General features: G+C 41.0%; 1 protein-coding gene across 3 annotated transcripts in view; it reads right to left on the bottom strand.

Annotated features, from left to right (window-relative positions):
* The window catches only part of LOC129775135 (stress-activated protein kinase JNK), a 235823-nt gene extending 231428 nt beyond the window's left edge, over positions 1-4395 (bottom strand). For all 3 annotated transcript variants that reach the window (XM_055779451.1, XM_055779452.1, XM_055779449.1), the window contains exon 1: positions 4057-4395. The gene's annotated coding sequence lies outside the window, so the exon portion shown is untranslated. The remainder of the gene's footprint in view (positions 1-4056) is intronic.
* Between the last annotated feature and the right edge of the window lie 1605 nt (positions 4396-6000).

The raw sequence follows: 6000 nt of genomic DNA on the forward strand, positions 1-6000 counted from the left end.
CCCGCTGTTGTGTGAGCAACTAGCGCCTCTATATATGAAAAAGAATATTCGTGAAAATTCAATAAAAATAATTTTAAAATCGATTTCCATTAGCAGTGGAGGCGATCTGGCGTAGTGGTAACATCCATGCCTCTCACGCTAAAGGTCACGAGTTCAATTCTCACTCCCGACATTCTTCCAAAAATGGAAGTAAAAAGTGACGAACCAGCCAAATGAGTTGAAAATCACTAAAATACAGATAAAAAAAAAATCCTTAGCATTTAAAACTAATACATGCAATAAACCTTTGTTTTACGTTCGAGCCGATTTTTTCATGATCATTAACATTTTGACGTAGGACTACGTCTAACCGGAAGATATAGGGGGTGAAATGGAAATCTAGGCACTGAACAAGTAGGAAAAAATGCAAGATTTGGAACGCTTATAACTCTAGCATTTCTCGATAGATCGCAAAGGTTTTTGCATCAATTGATAGGAAATATATCTACGTATCTATCATAACGAATAACATTTCATTTTTCATGAGATAAATAATTGAATAATTGTGAAATATCAAGCATTGTCAAAATGCACTATGTGCCCATTTTTGATTAGTCCATTTTGTGCTCCTCAAATCGTACCGACCAAAACGGGCAACCAGAGCAGCAGCGAAATAGAATGAAGCACGATTGGAAAGGAAAAAGAAAAAAATGAACGAAACATTGGTCGCAGTCTCACACATGCGTAATTCTCGAGCCAGCCAGTTAGCTTAAAAATCCCCGCTCCGCTGCCGTAACGATCATTCTCATTCAAACCGTACACCACATCGGTTCGCATCACAACACATCAACAAACCAACCCAAGCAGCCATGTCTGGACATGGTAAAGGAGGAAAAGTAAAGGGAAAGGCAAAATCCCGCTCGAACCATGTTGATCTGGAGTTCCCCGCAAGGGTAGCTAGGACGAGCGCGTTAGTACCAGTGCACCAGTCCACCTAGCCGGGGTTATATAGTTTCGGCCGCCGAAGTGATCGAGTTAGCTGGCAAAGCTGCTCGCGACGATAAGAAAACGCATTCGGAACAGAACACATTCGGTTCGGTGGACATCATGACAACAACAGGCAGTTGCAACGAGTGGCGAGTGGCAAACGCAATCGCAAAACGGCAGCTGGTAGCAGAAGAAAAAAGTTTGATCTTTATACAAACTGCTTTGGTGGCAAATCCAGAACAAGGCGGCATCGAGGGCGTTCGAAATGGCTTTTTTCAAAACCACGAGTACTAAGTTTTCTAAATTGGAACCATTCCATAAAGCAAGGCGCTTTTCAGGGCCATTAAACCTTCCAAGAAAGAGTTTAGGAAATACAGTTCAATGCTTTCTAAAACATTATCCAAAATAATAATAAAACACAAATTGATTTTTTCATAATTTGTTTGCCAGGATATGATGAGTATGTGAATTTGGCAGTTGTTCTGAGCTTATTGATAGTTGGGGACTTTCCTGATTATACAATTTTCATCAATTCTTAAATTGTTTCCAGATTGAAAGTACAGTAATTTACACTTATCTCGACATTTAGCTAATTGGACGGACATGTAATGCGACATATTTAGTTGGACATTTTTGTAAACATAGAGTTCGGGGTCCAAATTATGACCCCACATTGAAAGTCGACACTGTACCACTGTCATCGCAAATGTTCAATTACAGGTTAAAATCGCCTCCAATGCGGCACTGAGTGGCGCTTCGGCACGTCGCATTGAATGTAATTTACTGTACAACATGTCACAAAGCTGGATAGGAAGAAATTTTCCAACTGTGAAAGCTGTGGCGAGTGGCAACAAATCGCTAAACAGGAAGGTTTAGCCGAACAAAATGGGGATATCGAGTGATAACAAAACAATAAACTCTTTGGATTGAAGATAATTTTGTGATCCTGAAAAGGACCCTTTTTAGCCTGCATGTGAATCCAACGAGCGAACAAATCGTAATGAATGTATTTTTTTGCCATCGCTCCCTTTTAACGCTCATTCGTTCGTCTCGTTGGACTCGCCCCTCTGGCTGAGTCTGCCGATTTGTCTCTATCCTGTTAGTGTGTACCGCTAGAGTATAAAACACGCGGACCCCAAATAAATATCTTATTTTCATTCAAACCGTAAACCCGTGTGGTTGTACGGCATCGGCATCGTGGACGTAACAAAGGAGGACAAGTTAAGGGAAAGGATGTCTCACTCGAACCGTGCAGGTCTCCAGTTCCCTGTTGGTCGCATTCACTGATTGCTCCGCAAGGGTAACTAGGCCGAACGGATTGGTGCCGGAGCACCAGTATACCTAACAGCGATTATAAAGTTTCGGCCGTCGGAGTGCTCGAGTTGGCTTGCAAAGCTGCTCACGACAATCAGAAAACCCGCATCAAGAACAGAGCAGCTTCGGTTCGGCGCTCATCAAGGCAACAATTAGTTTCAGTGAGTGGCAAAGTGTTTCTCCGGCACGTCGCATTAAATGTAATTTACTGAACAACATGTCACAAGCTGAATGGGAAGAAATTTTCCAACTGTGAAAGCTGTGGCGAGTGGCAAACGCAATAGCTAAACAGGAAGGTTTAGCCGAACAAGATGGGAATATCGAGTGATAACAAAAACACAACACCAAAGGTTCTTTTCAGAACCCGCAACGTTTTCATAAAGAGTAAACAGTAAACTAATCCATTTTTCAGGTAGGAGAAGAAAATAAAACAATATATTTAAAATATATATTTAACAAAAGCTGTCTCCTTTGTATAGTCCTACGTCACTCCGGTTATGTCCCCGACATTACCCACCCGTCTTTTATTTTAGGACAAATTTTATTATAATGCGCAAACAGTGAATGATTTTGGCAAAATCGACACCATATTCGTGTTTTTTAGCCTACTTACAGATTTCAAGATATCGTCACTGACCAACTTACTCCTATGACCAACTAGTTCCGCCCTACCTTTCTATCATAGAATCGCGTTCTCTGTACGAAATCGTACAAATAGGAGTTCAAAATACGCATTGCAACATACAAAGAACGACGCTCCAAAAGATCGAGAACCTCTCGATCTGGAATGTCCGGAATTTCCGCTGCGCCGTCGTCTACGTGCCATATTTATATCTGGTGCTAAGGTCGAACCGCGCGAGACAGAGAGTGAGACAAAACGTCAAAATAAAACAACCACCAGCAGCGATTATTTCGTCGTCTCCTCCGCTCGTTCTCGCCCTGTTCTTTTCGCAAACGTCTCATCCGGACGTCAGAAAACAGCGAAATGAGCAAAAAAAAAGGTAACGAAAAAAAACAACACACCGTCTGATTAAATTGGATCACCGAACACGAACATATTCCGCTGGATTCCATGATTCCACATTGAGAACAAAAAAAAAGTATTAACATCAACGCGGTTCAAAAGCAATGCAGAAAGTCAAAAAACATAAATAAAAATACACAAATTTGCTGCACTGATTACAAAACTGACCAAAATGTTCGTTTTGTTTTCATGCGGCTCGGACTTTCACTGAGGGTTGTCCGCAGGAATAAAGATGGCGTTGACATAACCTTAAATCGATAAAAGCAACATACATAACAGCCGCAGTCCCAAAGTGTCCCACTAGTAGACAAAATTCCGTGCCGTACATTTTTGCGACAAATTCTATTTTAAGCCCACTGCGCTATCGATTAGCCGAAGACGCGGCTACATTCTGACCAGCTGCGAGCAGACAAGGTGTACTGATAAGAGTGCTTGCAATTTCAGAGGAAGTGATTCCAACTGGAGACTTGTTTATCATGTCCAACTAGAAAAAGTGGGTGAGTGATATATTGACAGAAAATCGATATGGGAAAATTCGCTAAAGGAAGCAAATGAGGAGGTAACACTCTTTGCCAGTGCGCGTTATCAAAGCTACGCGATAGTCCCCGTCGGTCATTGTTATCAATGCGGAACCTCGTCCACATCAAAGGAAGCGACGACGACGCCATTGCTTCCTCATTGGGGTTCTTCGATCCGAAGACATGAAAAATCCCATCCCTCTACCGGAAGGGAGGAAAATCACTAAAGCTTACCAGAATTCTGCCGTAGTTCCTAGTTCCACACTGACACACAGACTGTCTACAAAACTGTTTCACAATATAACACACAAACGGAACACTTTTTTCACAAATAACAATCAAACTTTTCACAGTTTATCGAGTTCCGAGATCACAACACAGCGGCCAGACGATCGATAGATTACAAGTAGCACAAACTCAGTCTTTGCTGGTTTCACCGTCACACGAAATAATCACGCAGAAAACATCAATTTCCCTTCTTTTCTTCCTTGTCCGAAAATTGCACACACAGAGAATGACAACACACAAAACGGAGCAGCAGTGCGAATTATTTGACCGATGCACGCACAGTGCTTGACAGTTCCCACTGGCAGTTCCAATTGGAACAGAAATAGGCTGTCAACATTTCCCCGAGCGAAAGAGCGTGACGATTGAGTGACGGTTGGAGGAGCACACATAATTTTGCGTTGAGGGGTGAGTGCAGTAAACGCAATTCATGATAGTTCAAATTGACGGTTAGCGAAAGCTCGTTCTTTTACGACTGGTTTTGAATTTTGTCCATTCCGTTGTTTGGAAATCCGTAAATCGAATTTTACAAAAGAGGCGAATGAACTGCAAAGTTTAAAGTCTCTCTTATACAAACAAGGAACGAAGTAATTCTACAAATACTGCTTGTTCGTATTCTTCATAACAGTTGTAAACGTTGAAGTGTTAGAATTCTAGAGGCGAATGAACTGTAAAATTTAAAGCCTCTCAAAAACAAAGAATGAAAAGTGTTAAAATGAATATCGAATCATTTGCATAAAGCTGTCTATTTTAATTCCAACATGAATTCGAGAAACAAGACATTCTCATGTTTTATTAAATCGATGTTTATAAAATTAACAAAAACGTGAAATCAATTGAAAACAGTATTGGAATTGTATTGAGGAATGTTATATTGATAATTGAGGGGCTCAGAATGAAAGGGGTGTACGTGATTTGATCGATTTCTCTTCATCAACTTTCTCTTTAGTTAATAACTCAACTGCAAAGACGTTCCAATTTGAGTTTGCTATAGAATCCGATAGATGTGGCTTTGACCTATCTTTCACATTGTCAAATACAGCTGGGAATGTGTTTGCAGTTGAATTATGTCCAAAAGAGAGAGTCGATGTAGAGAAATCGATGATGAAATGATGATGTTCCCCACATTCAGTTTTGCCTGCCAATGGAGGGAGGAGGAGGTTTAGATAATGTCCACGTGGACATATAAAATGAATATTTCTGAAAATACAATATAATCAAAAATGAATGACCTGGGGAAGACACATTGCGTATTTGAAACAGAAATGCCAGCAAAGAATCAATTTTCTCCAAACAATAACCGGAACATGGTGGGGTGCCCATCCAGGAGACCTCATTTAGTTGTACAAAACAACGATATTATCAGTGTTAGAATATGGCAGTTTTTGCTTCCGATCAGCTGCCAGGATTCATATTCTCAAGCTGGAGAGAATACAATATCGTTGCTTACGTATAGCCATGGGGTGTTTGCATTTGACACATACGATGAGTCTCGAAGTTTTGGCAGGAGTACCCCCGCTTACTCTTCGGTTCACAGAATTATCCTACAGATTTCTCATCCGTTGCAAGATCATGAATCCATTGGTGATTGATAACTTCGAAAATCTACTCCAACTGACTCCTCAGTCAAGTTTTATGTCTTTATACCATGAGTACCTTACCCACGACGTGCACCCTTCACCAGGCATCTCCAACCAAGTTTGCTTCCCATACTTCTGCAATTCCTCTGTCACTTTTGATCTGTCCATGCGACAAAAAATCCATGGATTACCAGATTACCTACGCTCCGATTCTATTCCGCCGATATTTTCGGCAGAATATGGGAAAGTTGGATCTGATAAAATGTTCTTTACTGACGGTTCATTCATAAACGGGTCCACTGGCTTCGGCATC

The sequence above is a fragment of the Toxorhynchites rutilus genome, chromosome 3 (genome assembly GCF_029784135.1).
Source record: "Toxorhynchites rutilus septentrionalis strain SRP chromosome 3, ASM2978413v1, whole genome shotgun sequence".
NCBI lineage: Eukaryota > Metazoa > Arthropoda > Insecta > Diptera > Culicidae > Toxorhynchites > Toxorhynchites rutilus.